This window comes from Pseudorca crassidens, chromosome 3 (assembly GCF_039906515.1).
Source record: "Pseudorca crassidens isolate mPseCra1 chromosome 3, mPseCra1.hap1, whole genome shotgun sequence".
Lineage (NCBI taxonomy): Eukaryota > Metazoa > Chordata > Mammalia > Artiodactyla > Delphinidae > Pseudorca > Pseudorca crassidens.
Window position 1 is genome coordinate 105166652 of NC_090298.1, and position 15433 is coordinate 105182084.

Consider the following 15433-nt stretch of genomic DNA (forward strand, 5'->3'; position numbering starts at 1 on the left):
GGGTTTTTACTTTTTATATTGTTGAGTTTTAGGAGTTTTCTGTGTATTTTGGTTAACAGTCCTTTATTAGATGTATCTTTTGCACATAAAAACATTCTGTCAGTCTGTGGCTTGTCTTCTTATTCTCTTGACTTCTGCAAAGCGGAAGTTTTTAATTTTAATGAAATCCAGCTTATCAATTATTTCTTTCATGGATCATGCCTTTGGTGTTATATGTAAAAAGTCATCATGAAACCCAAGGACATTTAGATTTTCTTCTTTGTTATGTTCTAAGAGTTTTATGATTTTGTATTTTATATATTGGTCTATGAACCATTTTGAGTTAATTTTTGTAAAGGGTATAAGTTCTGTGTCTAGGTTCATTTATTTGTATATGGGTATCTAGTTGTTCTAGCAGCATTTGTTGAATATTATACAATAATTGTATAATGTGATAAATATTGCTACATCTGAAATCATATTATGATATACAAATGTGTCAAAGCAATGCACTGTATACCTTACTAATGTTACATGTCAAATTTATTCAATTAAAAAAAGACTACCTTTTCTTCTTTGTCAAAGATCAGTTGACTACATTTATGTACGTCTATTCCTGGAGTCTATTTTGTTTCATTGATCTATATGTCTGTTCCTTTGCCAGTACTGCACTGTCTTGATTATTGTAGATTTATAGTAAATTTTGATGTTAGGTGGTATTCTGACTTGGTTCTTGTTCAATATAGTGTTGGCTATTCTGGATTATTTATCTCTTCATTTAAATGTTGGATTAGTTTGTCAGCATCCACAAAATAACTTCCTGGGATTTTTATTGAAATTTCATTGAATTGATGGATTAAGTTGTGAAGAATTGACATCGGTTTGGTTTAATTTGCATTTCTCTGATACCAATTAGTTAGGCTACCTCTTTATATACTCCTTAGCATTTTGGTTTGCTTTCCTGTAAATTACTTGGTCATATCTTTTGTCCATATATATAAAGTTTTTGAAATTCCTATCTTTTTCTAGTTGCTTTGTAAGATTTCTGTGTATGCTCTGGATATTGGTCCCTGGTTAGTTTTATACTTTGTAAATATCTTCTCCCGATCTTCTGTCCATTAACTCTATCATTTTGTTCATTGACTAGAGATTCTTAATTTTGCTTTAATCAGATTCATAAATTTTTCTCATTATGGTTTGTGTCTTTGGGATTTTGTTTAAAAAGTCTTTCTTCACTGCTAGGTTATGTAGATATTCTCCTGTATTTCCTCCTGTTAATTTCATAGTTTTGTCTTTCACCTTTCGTTCTTTAATGTACTTGTGATCACTTTTGGTCCAAGAATTACTTTATTTTTCTACATGTAGTGAATCAATTTTCCAAATTTTGACTCCAAATAATTAATTATTTCCCAGTTAATTTGTGGTGCTACCTGAATTGGAAATCACGTCAAACTCTGGATCTTACTCTGAATAGTACTGGGTCTGATTCTGAGCATTCTGTGTTGTTGCTTTGGCCTATTTGTTATTTCAGTGCAAACCACACTTTTCTTTTTTAATAATGGCTTCATTGTACAGCTGATAGCCTGGTTTGGCAGATTTCTGTCAAGTCTTCTTTTTCATTGTTTAGCTGTTTGTGGATGTTTGTTCATCTCTACAATTTATCTTTAACATCTTTATTGCAGTATAATTGCTTTACAATGGTGTGTTAGTTTCTGCTGTATACAAAGTGGATCAGCTATACATATACACATATCCCCATATCTCTTCCCTCTTGCGTCTCCCTCCCACCCTCCCAATCCTACCCCTCTAGGTGGACACAAAGCACGGAGCTGATCTCCCTGTGCTATGCGGCTGCTTCCCACTAGCTATCTATTTTACATTTGGTAGTGTATATATGTCCATGCCACTCTCTCACTTCGCCCCAGCTTACCTTTCCCCCTCGCCATGTCCTCAAGTCCATTCTCTACGTCTGTGTCTTTATTCCTGTCCTGTCCCTAGGTTCATCATAACCATTTTTTTTATAGATTCCATATATACACGGTAGCATAAGGTATTAGTTTTTCTGTTTCTGACTTACTTCACTCTGTATGACAGACTCTAGGTCCATCCACCTCACTACAAATAACTTAGTTTCGTTCCTTTTATGGCTGAGTAATATTCCATTGTATATATGTGCCATATCTTCTTTATCCATTCATCTGTCGATGGACATGTTTCCATGTTCTGGCTATTGTAAATAGTGCTGCAGTGAACATTGTGGTGCATTGCTCTTTTTGAATTATGGTTTTCTCAGGGTATATGCCCAGTAGTGGGATTGCTGGGTCATATGGTAGTTCTATTTTTAGTTTTTTAAGGAACTCCATACTGTTCTGCATAGTGGCTGTATCAATTTACGTTACCACCAACAGTGCAAGAGGGTTCCCTTTTCTCCACACCCTCCCAGCATTTATTGTTTGTAGATTTGTTTGATGATGGACATTCTGACGGGTGTGAGGTGATACCTCATTGCGGTTTTGATCTACATTTCTCTAATGATTAGTGATGTTGAGCATCTTTTCATGTGTTTGTTGGCAATCTGTATGTCTTCTTTGGAGAAATATCTATTTAGGTCTTCCACCCATTTTTTTGATTGGGTTGTTTGTTTTTTTATTATTGAGCTGCTTGTATATTTTGGAGATTAATCCTTAGTCAGTTTCTTCGTTTGCAAATATTTTCTCCCATTCTGGGGGTTGTCTTTTCATCTTTTTTATGGTTTCCTTTGTACACAAAACTTTTAAGTTTCATTAGGTCCCATTTGTTTATTTTTGTTTTTATTTCCGTTTCCCTAGGAGGTGAGTCAAAAAGGATCTTGCTCTGATTTATGTCATAGAGTGTTCTGCCTATGTTTTCCTCTAAGAGTTTTATAGTGTCTGGCCTTACATTTAGGTCTTTAATCCATTTTGAGTTTATTTTTGTATATGGTGTTAGGAAGTGTTCTAATTTCATTCTTTAACATGTAGCTGTACAGTTTTCCCAGCAACATTTATTGAAGAGGCTGTCTTTTCTCGATTGTATATTCTTGCCTCCTTTATCAAAGATAAGGTGACCATATGTGCATGGGCTTATCTCTGGGCTTTCTAACCTGTTCCATTGATCTATATTTCTGTTTCTGTGCCAGTACCATACTATCTTGATTACTGTAGCTTTGTAGTATAGTCTGAAGTCCGGAAGCCTGATTCCTCCAGCTCTGTTTTTCTTTCTCAAGATTGCTTTGGCTGTTCGGGGTCTTTTGTGTTTCCATACAAATTGTAAAATTCTTTGTTCTAGTTCTGTGAAAAATGCCATTGGTAGTTTGATAGGGATTGCATTGAATCTGTAGATTGCTTTGGGTAGTATAGTCATTTTCTTGATGTTGATTCTTCCAATCCAAGAACATGGTATATCTCTCCATCTGTTTATATCATCTTTAATTTCTTTCATCAGTGTCTTATAATTTTCTGCATACAGGTCTTTTGTCTCCTTAGGTAGGTTTATTCCTAGGTATTTTTTTCTTTTTGTTGCATTGGTAAACGGGAGTGTTTCCTTAATTTCTCTTTCAGATATTTGGTCGTTAGTGTATAGGAATGCAAGAGATTCCTGTGCATTAATTTTGTATCCTGCAACTTTACCAAATTCATTGATTAGCTCTGTAGTCTTCTGGTAGCATCTTTAGGATTCTCTATGTATAGTATCATGTCATCTGCAAACAGTGACAGCTTTACCTCTTCTTTTCAAATCTGTATTCCTTTTATTTCTTTTTCTTCTCTGATTGCTGTGGCTAGGACTTCCAAAACTATGTTGAATAATAGTGGTGAGAGTGGACATCCTTGTCTTCTTCCTGATCTTAGAGGAAATGCTTTCAGTTTTTCACCACTGAGAATGATGTTTGCTGTGGGTTTGTCATATATGGCCTTTATTATGTTGAGGAAGTTTCCCTCTGTGTCTACTTTCTGTAGAGTTTTTATCATAAATGCATGTTGAATTTTGTCAAAAGCTTTTTCTGCATGTATTGAGATGATCATATGGTTTTTATCCTTCAGTTTGTTAATATGGTGTATCACATTGATTGATTTACGTATATTGAAGCATCCTCGCATTCTTGGGATAAACCCCACTTGATCATGGTGTGTAATCCCTTTAATGTGCTGTTGGATTCTGTTTGCTAGTATTTTGTTGAGGATTTTTGCATCTATGTTTATCAGTGATATTGGTCTATAGTTTTCTTTTTTTGGGACATCTTTGTCTGGTTTTGGTATCAGGGTGATGGTGGCCTCGTAAAATGGCTTTGGGAGTGTTCCTCCCTCTGCTATATTTTGGAAGATTTTGAGAAGGATAGGTGTTAGCTCTTCTCTAAATGTTTGATAGAATTCACCTGTGAAGCCACCTGGTCCTGGGTTTTTGTTTGTTGGAAAATTTTAAATCACAGTCTCAATTTCAGTGCTTGTGATTGTTCTGTTCATATTTTCTATTTCTTCGGGTTCAGTCTTGGAAGGTTGTACTTTTCTAAGAATTTGTCCATTTCTTCCAGGTTGTCCATTTATTGGCATATAGTTGCTTGTAGTAATCTCTCATGATCCTTTGTATTTCTGCAGTGTCAGTTATTAGTTCTCCTTTTTCATTTCTAATTCTGTTGATTTGAGTCTTCTCCCTTTTTTCCTTGATGAGTCTGGCTAATGGTTTATCAACTTTGTTTATGTTCTCAAAGAACCAGCTTTTAGTTTTATTGATCTTTGCTATTGTTTCCTTTATTTCTTTTTCATTTATTTCGGTTCTGGTATTATGATTTCTTTCCTTCTGCCAACTTTGGGGTTTTTTTGTTCTTCTTTCTCTAATTGGTTTAGGTGTAAGGTTAGGTTGTTATTTGAGATTTTTCTTGTTTCTTGAGGTAAGACTGTATTGCTATAAACTTCCCTCTTAGAACTGCTTTTGCTGCATCCCATAGGTTTTGGGTCATCTTGTTTTCATTGTCATTTGTTTCTAAGTATTTTTTGATTTCCTCTTTGATTTCTTCAGTGATCTCTTGGTTATTTCATAGCATGTTGTTTAGCCTCCATGTGTTTGTATTTTTTACAGATTTTTCCCTGTAATTGATATCTAGTCTCATAGTGTTGTGGACAGAAAAGATACTTGGTACAATTTCAAATTTCTTAAATTTACCAAGGCTTGATTTGTGACCCAAGGTATGATCTATCCTGGAAAATATTCCATGAGTACTTGAGTAGAAAGTGTATTCTGTTGTTTTTGGATTGCATGCCCTATAAATATCAGTTTAATCATGTTTAATGTGTCATTTAAAGCTTGTGTTTCCTTATTTATTTTCATTTTGGATGATTTTTCCATTGGTGAAAGTGGGGTGTTAAAGTCCCCTACTATTTTTGTGTTACTGTCGATTTCCCCTTTTATGGCTGTTAGCATTTGCCTGTGTATTGAGGTGCTCATATGTTGGGTGCATAAATATTTACAATTGTTATATCTTCTTCTTGGATTGATCCCTTGATCATTATGTAGTGTCCTTCTTTGTCTCTTGTAATATAGTCTTTATTTTAAAGTCTATTTTGTCTGATATGAGAATTGCTACTCCAGCTTTCTTTTGATTTCCATTTGCATGGAATATCTTTTTCCATCCCCTCACTTTGGTCTGTATGTGTCCCTAGGTCTGAAGTGGGTGTTTTGTAGACAGCATATATACATGTCTTGTTTTTGTATCCATTCAGCCAGTCTGTGTCTTTTGGTTGGAGCATTGAATACATTTACATTTAAGGTAGTTATTGATATGTATGTTCCTATTACCATTTTCTTAATTGTTTTGGGTTTGTTATTGTAGGTGTTTTCCTTCTCTTGTGTTTCCTGCCTAGAGAGTTCCTTTAGCATTTGTTGTAAAGCTGGTTTTGTAGTGCTGAATTCTCTTAGCTTTTGCTTGTCTGTAAAGGTTTTAATTTCTCTGTCGAATCTGAATGAGATCCTTGCTGGGTAGAGTAATCGTGGCTGTAGGTTTTTCCCTTTCGTCACTTTAAATATGTCCTGCCACTCCCTTCTGGCTAGCAGAGCTTCTGCTGAAAGATCAGCTGTTAACCTTATGGGAATTCCCTTGTATGTTATTTGTTGTTTTTCCCTTCCTGCTTTTACTAATTTTTCTTTGTATTTAATTTTTGATAGTTTGATTAATATGTGTCTTGGCATGTTTCTCCTTGGATTTATCCTGTATGGGACTCTGCACTTTTTGGACTTGATTGACTATTTCCTTTCCCATTTTAGGGCAGTTTTCAACTCTAATCTCTTCAAATATTTTCTCAGTCCCTTTCTTTTTCTCTTCTTTTTCTGGGACCCGTATACTTCAAATGTTGGTGCAATTAATGTTGTCCCTGATGTCTCTGAGACTGTCCTCAATTCTTTTCATTCTTTTTCCTTTTTTCTGCTCTGTGGCAGTTATTTCCACTATTTTGTCTTCCTGGTCCCTTATCCGTTTTTCTGCCCCAGTTATTCTGCTATTGATTCCTTCTAGAGAATTTTTAATTTCATTTATTGTGTTGTTCATCATTGTTTGCTTGCTCTGTAGTTCTTATAGGTCCTTGTTAAACGTTTCTTGTATTCCCTCCATTCTATTTCTAAGATTTTGTGTCATCTTTACTATCATTGCTCTGAATTCTTTTTCAGGTACACTGCCTATTTCCTTTTCATTTGTTTGGTCTGGTGGGTTTTTACCTTGCTCCTTCATCTGTTGCATATTTCTCTATCTTCTCATTCTGTTTAACTTAATGAGGTTTCCTTTTCACAGGCTGCATGTTTGTAGTTCCCATGGTTTTTGGTGTCTGCCCCCAGTGGGTGAGGTTTTGTAGGCTTTCTTGTGGAGGGGACTGGTGCCTGTGTTCTGGTGGGTGGGGCTGGATTTTGTCCTTCTGGTGGGCAGGGCCGCGTCTGGTGGTGTTTTGGGTTGTCTTTGAGCTTAGTATGACTTTAGGCAGCCTCTCTGCTAATGGGTGGGGTTGTGTTCCTGTCTTGCTAGTTGTTTGGCGTGGTCTTCCAGCACTGGAGCTTGCTGGCTGTTGGGTGGAGCTGGGTCTTAATGTTGAGATGGAGATCTCAAGAGCTTTCGCTGATTGATATTACATGGGGCCAGAGGTCTGCTGTGGTCCAATGTCCTGGACTTGGCTTTCCCATCTTGGAGGCTCAGGCCTGACACCTGGCCGGAGCATTAAGACCCTGCCAGCCACAGGGCTCAGAAGAAAAAAAGGATAAAAAAACCCCAACAAACTGATAGAACCCCAAAACAAATAGTAAACACAAAACTAAACAGACAAAAATAGCACAAAGAAACATACACACACTCATAAAAAGCAAGCAAACAAACAAACCAACCAAAAAAACGAACAGTCAGAACCCTAGGACAAATGGTATAAGCAAATCTAAACAGACAAAATCACACAGAGACACATATACATACACACTCACAAAAAGAGAAAAAATATATAAAAAAGTAAAGGAGAGAGCAACAAGACCAATAAACAAATCCACCAATGATAACAAGCACTCAAAACTAAACTAAGATAAATATAAAAACCAGAAACAAAACAGATGCAGAAAGCAAACCCCAAGTCTACAATTGCTCCCAACGTCTACCGCCTCAGTTTTGGGAACATTTGTTGTCTATTCAGGTATCCCACAGACGCAGGGTTCATCAAGTTAATTGTCGGCATTTAATCCGCTGCTCCTGAGGCTGCACGGAGAAATTTTGCTTTCTCTTCTTTGTTCGCACAGCTCCTGGGTTTCAGCTTTGGTTTTGGCCCTGCCTCTGCTTGTAGGGCACCCTCAGGCATCTGTTCCCCACCCTGACCAGAGGGGGATAAAGCCACGGCTGATTAGGGCTCTCTTGCTCACTCATGCCAGAGAGAGGGAGGGGTACAGTAGTCATAATTGGAATGCGGGGCAAGCCTGTGGTGGCAGAGGCCAGCGTGACATTGCAACAGCCTGAGGCGTGCCGTGTGTTCTCCTGGGGAAGTTGTCCCTGGATCACGGGACCCTGGCAGTGGCGGGCTGCACAGGCTCCCAGGAGGGGAGGTATGGATAGTGACCTGTGCTTGCACACAGGCTTCTTGGTGGTAGTGGCAACAGCGTTAGCATTTCATGCCTGTCTCTGTGGTCTGAGCTGATAGCCATGACTCACACCCGTCTCTGGAGCTCATTTAGGCAGTGCTCTCTATCCCCTCTCCTTGCACATCCTGAAACAATGGTCTCTTGCCTCTTAGGCAGCTCCAGACTTTTTCCCTGACTCCCTCCTGACCAGCTGTGGTGCACTAGCCCCCTTCAGGCTGTGTTCATGCCACCAACCCCAGTCCTCTCTCTGGGCTCTGACCTTTGAAGCCCGAGCCTCAGCTCCCAGCCGCCACCCGCCCCGGCAGGTGAGCAGACAAGCCGCTCAGGCTGGTGAGTGCTGATCGGCACCGATCCTGTGCGGGAACCTCTCCACTTTGACCTCTGCACCCCTGTTGCTGTGCTCTCCTCCGTGGCTCCAAAGCTTCCTCCCTGTCCACCACCCGTCCCCGCCAGTGAAGGGGTTCCCTGGTGTGTGGAAACTTTTCCTCCTTCACAGCTCCCTCCCAGAGGTGCAGGTCCGGTTCCTATTCTTTTGTCTCTGTTTATTCGTTTTTCTTTTGCCCTACCCAGGTATGTGGGGATTTTCTTGCCTTTTGGGAAGTCTGAGGTCTTCTGCCAGCATTCAGTAGTTGTTCTGCAGGAGTTGTTCCACATGTAGATGTATTTTTGATGTATTTGTGGGGAGGAAGGTGATCTCCATGTCTTACTCCTCTGCTGTCTTGAAGGTCTCCCCTTATAGAATTTTTAGACTCAATTTATAAATTCTTCAAAAAATGCAACCGGCATTTTGATTGGTATTGCACTGAATATGTAGATCAAGTTGAGGATATTTATCATCTTTATAATATTAAGTCATCTCATTCAAGAATTTGAATTGTCTCTCCTTTCATTCAGATCATCTGTATATTCTTTTTTTTTTTTGCGGTACGCGGGCCTCTCACTGTTGTGGCCTCTCCTGTTGCGGTGCACAGGTTCCGGACGCGCAGGCTCAGCGGCCATGGCTCACGGGCCCAAACGCTCTGTGGCATGTGGGATCTTCCCGGACTGGGGCACGATCCCGTGTCCCCTGCATCGGCAGGCGGACTCTCAACCACTGTGCCACCATGGAAGCCTGAGATCATCTGTATATTCTTCATTGAATCTTTAATTTTTCTCCATGGCAGTCTTTTCTAAATTAATTCCTAGATACTATATAGTTTTGAACTGTGAATGTCACTTTATCTTTATTTTATAATATGCCTTTTATGATTTTGTAAGTTTAAAGTATTTAAGTTGATATTGTATCTAGCAACCATGCTGAGCTATCTGAATAGTTATGTTATTTGGGGGCTTGAAGAAACAGAATGTATTGTTTAGTAGTTGTGGATGCCAGACATCTAAAATCAGTAACACTGTACCAACATCAAGGTGTGGGCAGGGCCACACTCCTTCTGGAAACTCTAGGGGAAAATCTGTTCATTGCCTCTTCCACCTTCTGATAGCTGCCAGCATTCCTTGGCTTGTGGCCACATCACTCCAATCTCTGCCACCATGGTTACATTGCTTTCTCTCTTGTATATATCAAATCTCCCTCCGTCTCCCTCTTATAAGGATACATGTGTTTGCATTTAGGGCCCACACGTATAATCCGACATAATCTCTTCATCTCAAAATCCTTAATTTATTCATATATGCAAATTTTTTTCAGATAAGGTAAAGTGTACAGGTTCTAAGGAATAGCATCTTGTATCTTTAGGGGCCATTATTCAGCCTACTATGCTTTCTCAACTTGGTAAAATATATATAATTCAGCTCCCAATATTGCATATTACTTAATGAAGAGACACTAAGGCATTCCCACTAAAGTCAGGTACTAGAGAGGAATCATACAACTCCTATGTAACATTATTTTGAAGCTCTTACCTATTTTAATTAGACAAGAGAAAATAATTGCAGGATATAATAGTTGGACATGAAGAGTTAGAACTCTATTTTCAGATGACATGATTAGACATGTGGAAAATCCAAAAGAATTAATTAAAAGTGACTTCAAATAAAATAATTCAGTAATGTAGCAGCTTATAAAATTAACATTCAAAATCAATAACATTCATAATAGAAACAAAAACCAATTACAAAATGTAATGGAGGAGAAGATCCTCTTATGATTTAAAAAAAAAAAATTGCCAAGGTAAAACTTAATTAGCGGTATCCAGAACCTACATGAGGAAAATAAACCTGAAAGTTATAAAAGTTGATTTCAACAAATGGAAAAATGTGCCTCGTTCTTGGATAGAAAAACTCAACATCATTTAAAAATATGTTTTCTCTATTTTTTTTATAAATTTATGAAATGCCCAATAATGTTATCATCAGATTTTTTCCCCTGTAGCAACACGATATGATTATAAAACTTGTCTGAAAGAACAAACAAGGAAGAGTGGTTAAAACATCATCCTGAAAGAGAACAGCAATTGGGTGAGAGAATGGGAGGGTTTGCAGTTACATTACAGCAAACCACAAACGCTTTATAATTAAGACAGTTTGGTATTGACACATTAATAGACAGACAGACAAGCGGGACAAGAGAGTGATGAGAAATAGAATAATATGCATATGGAAATTTAGTATATAATAAAGGGAGCATCTCAAATCAGTAAGGATAAGATACATTTTTAAAAATAAATATTTTTAATAATAGAAGATTGTGGTTTACTTACAGAAAGATTAGCACACTTAAGAAAATTCAGCATAGTATTTGTCAATGGAACTCAGCTGACCAAACTATTAAAGCATTGTTTCTTGCTTTATAGCTCTGGACTGAAATCACAGATAATGGTTTCATTGTGTTCACTTTAAACTAGAGATATAAACTGTTTAATAAGTGAAATTGAGATGCTGTGTAGCCAGTGTTGTGCTGATAAATGTTTAATACATACACATATACACGTGTTTGTGTGTATGTATCAATATCTATATCTATACACATATATATGCATGTATATATGTATACTATTAATTTTACTGATATAAAGGATATTTAGTAATTTATTAATAGTAATAAAATATACAGTATTCTGTATTGTCAACACCATATAATTGATTCTCACAGAATGCTTTCTTTGATTTTTGCCAAATTCTTATCCATAACCAACCTATGGTTGTAATTGATGAGTGTAGCTTTCATGTGAATGTAGGTTGATATTTTCATTTACATTAATGAGTAAGCTGAAAGTGAAATGACAATGTTGAATCTTGACTTATTTGTGAAGGACATGAGTGACTTCTTTGCTGAATTGGATAATAGGTTCCAACTACTGGAAGATTATTTCTCAATTTTTTGTGCTATTCACAGTGTAACAGCTACAGACAAATGCACTTTTAAGATGAATCTACATTGTTGACATTTTCTCCATCATTGTCTTAAGTCTAGGCCAGAGGTCAGCAAACTTTTTCTAAGGGTCACATGGGAAATACTTTAGACTTTTGGGGCCATTTAGTATCTGTTGCAACTATTCACCTCTGCCATTATAGCACAAAAACATCCACAGATAATAGGTCAAAAAATGGGTGTGGTTGTGGTCCAGTAAGTTTTATTTACAAAAACAAGTGGCAGGTTGGATTTGGCCTACTGGCCATAGTGATCTCTATAGTATACAGTCAACAAAACAATAACTTAAGCCCCGATTTTGGCACTGCCAACTTTCATGATGTGAATACTACCACCATAGTCAATTTCATGCTAGCAATATGATTTTTAATACTGAGTTGAGGAGAGATGTACAGCAGCATGCCATTCTAGAGTCTTACCACCACAGACAAAAATAACCCCAAGAACCTTGATAATAGTAAAATGTATTAAAATAATCAGGAAGTGATGAGTTTTGAATATTTATTAACTTTGCTTTGAACATGATTTATTTCATTGTACGTTTATATAATTTATTTTGTAATAATGGCTGTGTTTAACAATCAGCTCACAAAATTCCTGAAAATTTAACAATCAGCTCTTGTGAGCTGTCATGAGCCAGCTACAGCACACCACTGTGTGTAGCCATGTGGGAATAGAGAAAATTGGATTCATTATTTACAGTATATACCAGAATAAATTCCAAATGGATCAGAAACACAAACATAAAAATAAGATGAAACCATGCAAGTACAAGGCAAGACATGGATGAATTCCTCTATAAAATTGGAGTAGGGAAAACTTTCCAGACTATGGCTTGAAAGCCAGAGGTATTAAGGGAAATGAGTTAGATTAGCTTCAGAAAATGAATTGAGGATTATTCTTTCTTTTTGCATTTTCTGGAACAACTTATGTAACAGGAATTGTGTTTTTAACAGTTTGATAGAGTCAATTTTAAAAGCATCCAGGCCTAGAGCAATTTGGGATGGAGTTTTAACTACCAATTAAATTTCTTTGATCCTTGTAGGTCTATTTTAAATTCCTTTTTTATTCTTGTACCAGTTGACGTCTTATGTTTTCTAGGAATTTATCCATTTTATCTGTTTGTTTTTTAAATCTGCAGTTATTTCCCCGTCTTCATTTTGATCTGTGTTTTATTTACTTTCGTTGTCTCTTTTTCCTCTTGATCAGTCTTATCAGAGGTTTATCTTGGTAATGTTTTCAAAGTAGAACTTTAGTTTTATTAATTTCCTCTACTAAGAAAAGTCATTATATTGTTTCTTTTCCTTTATTATATCCTTTTTCTTCTTTGGGTTTGCTTTGATGTTCTTTCTTATAACTTCCTGAGTTGGATGTTTAGCATATTTTTCTTTTTAAATATTTATTTATTTAAATAAATAAATATTGGCTGTGCCGGGTCTTAGTTGAGGTATGCAGGGTTGCGGACTTCTTAGTTGCGGCATGCATGTGAGATCTAGTTCCCTGCAAGGATCGAACCCAGCCCCCTGCTTTGGGAGTGCAGAGTCCCCCCACTGGACCAATGGGGAAATCCCTCTTTTCAACTTTTATTGTTTCCTGATAAGCATATTTAAAGGTGTAAATGCTCCTTCAAACACTGCTTTAGGTATGTCCCACACATTTTGTGTCTTCATGTTCATTCAATTCTAGATAGTCTCTCATTTTGATTATAATTTAATTTTTAACCTATGAGTTATTTAGTAACATGGTATTTTCAAAATATAGGACATTTAAAAAACCTTTCCTGTTACTAATTTCTAATATTAATTCATCTGCATGATATTGTTCCTGGCAAGTTTATTGAGACTTCCTATAGGCCTAATCTGTTAGTTTAAACATGTGTATGCTTCTAAAAATGTGTATTTGCTATTTGTTGCATGAACTACTATAGCATATGTATCAAAGCATATATATTATACATAGCATACCACTGAACATTCATATCAAAGATCTGAACAATATAATTAATAGGATAAGCCCACTAATTATACTGTTTAGATAAGGGTCTGCTTAATTTTTGTTTGCTTAATACATTTTTGATAGTTTGGTTTTAAAAGCTCCAACTATTTATATGTTTCTCTCCATATGCTGTCAGTTATTGTGACCTATTGTTAGGTGCATACATGTTTGTGATGGTTATCTCTTCTCACTCTATTTTTTGTTTACCTTTTACCTTAATTTTTTTTTTTAATCCACTATTATGATTGCTATTCCAGCCTTCTTTCATGGTTTTGGGGTTTTTTTTCTTCCTGTCTTGAACTCTTTCATTTTCAACCTTTTTGTGTCTTTTGGTTTTCAGAATTTTTCTCATACACAGCATATGTTTGGATTTTGTTTTTATTTCTTAATACCCTCAGAAAGTATTTTTCTTTTTATTTGTGAGTTAAATCCACTTACATTTACTGTAATTTCTTTTATATTAGAAAGTATTTCTCCCACCATATCTTGTATTTCAATTTATTGCATTTTCTGCTGGCTCAAAAAATTATTCTATTTTTGTTCAAGTGTAGCTGCTTAAGACCCTTACTCATGTTTACTTATCCTATTACTTTCTTAAATTTATCAATGTCTGTATATCCAAGGAAATTTTTAAAACTTCCAGAAATAATGAAGAGATCATCAACTAGAATAAGAATCAAATTGAACAGTGGGTGCAAGATGACAAATGGGAAAGATACTTTTTAAATATTAAAAGAAAATAAATTTGAACCTAGAATTTTATACCCAGCCCAATTCTCTCAAATGTAATGACTTTAAAAAATATACATATACACATATTTATACATATATGTGTATGTGTGTATACATACATACATACATACACACATGTATATTCATTTCACTTCCAATGCTGAAGCCTTAAAACTACAGAACAGGTAGTTGGGAAGGGAAGATGTAAGTCAGGTGGGGGTGAGCAGGACAAGTTGGAATCCTTATAGAGGCACAAGCTGGAACCTGTGAACAGACTGAAACTTATGTTAGTTCTTGTTACCTCTAACCTTGAATATATGTGTTTCTTGCAGAAATCGGGGGCTTTTATCACCATGGTCAAACACACACCTGCTTCAGGAATCAGAGAACCTTAAGGGGATCTATGGAAGGTGGAGCATTTGGAGGCTCCACTGCTTCTTCACACCAGTGAAGTGAGGTGGCAGGTAAGTGACAACAACTTTAGAACCTTTCACAGAGATCTTGCTTATGGCCCACCCTAACTGGAAACACACAAGAAAGGGGATTTTGGGAAAGGGAGTTCAGCCTAGCTAAGCTGACACAGCACAAAGCCATGGCTCACAGGTGTTGGCCCTTTTCCTTCCACCATCTACATCTCCTAGCTTCTTTGTATTTTTTGTCTCTTTATCCTTTCCTGATGACCTCTGGGAGAGTTTCTCAATCTGATCTTCCAACTCAGTGATTTATTCACCTTTGTCCATCTTGCTATGTATCTTATCTATTGCCTTTTTCACTCTAGCTATTACATATTTCATACCTACTTCTCAGTTTAGTCCTTTCTTATGTTTTCTTGTTCTTGCTTAACATTGCTGGTATCAGCCTTAGCCTCTTAATATATTCAGCATAATTATTTTAATTTCTTGGTCCATTTCCTCTTACAATCCTATATAATTTAGATGGTTTATACTGTTGAGTTTGTTGTCTTTCTTGTATAGTAGTTGTATTCCTTCTATGGCTTTCTGTTATTTCTTTGAAAGAACTCCTCTTCCCCTTTGATATCAGTTACTACACAAGGTTCTGTGCTGGGAAATGGCTACAACCCAGCCTTCAGTTGATGTACCTGTAGGTGAAACAAAGCCAGGGAAGAGAGCCTCATAGAACTGATGGTGATCATTCTAATTTTCCATCATCTACAAATAACTTCTCTAGTATGTCTTTCCCATTTAAACTCTCTAGAAGTAATCTCCATAGATTCACTCTCCCTGCCCT

General features: G+C 36.6%; 1 protein-coding gene across 1 annotated transcript in view; it reads left to right on the forward strand.

Moving 5' to 3' along the window:
• Window positions 1–15433, forward strand: part of MEGF10 (multiple EGF like domains 10) — a 368384-nt gene that overhangs the window by 95605 nt on the left and 257346 nt on the right. Inside the window, exon 4 of the mRNA XM_067731618.1 lies at window positions 14518–14649. The gene's annotated coding sequence lies outside the window, so the exon portion shown is untranslated. The remainder of the gene's footprint in view (window positions 1–14517; window positions 14650–15433) is intronic.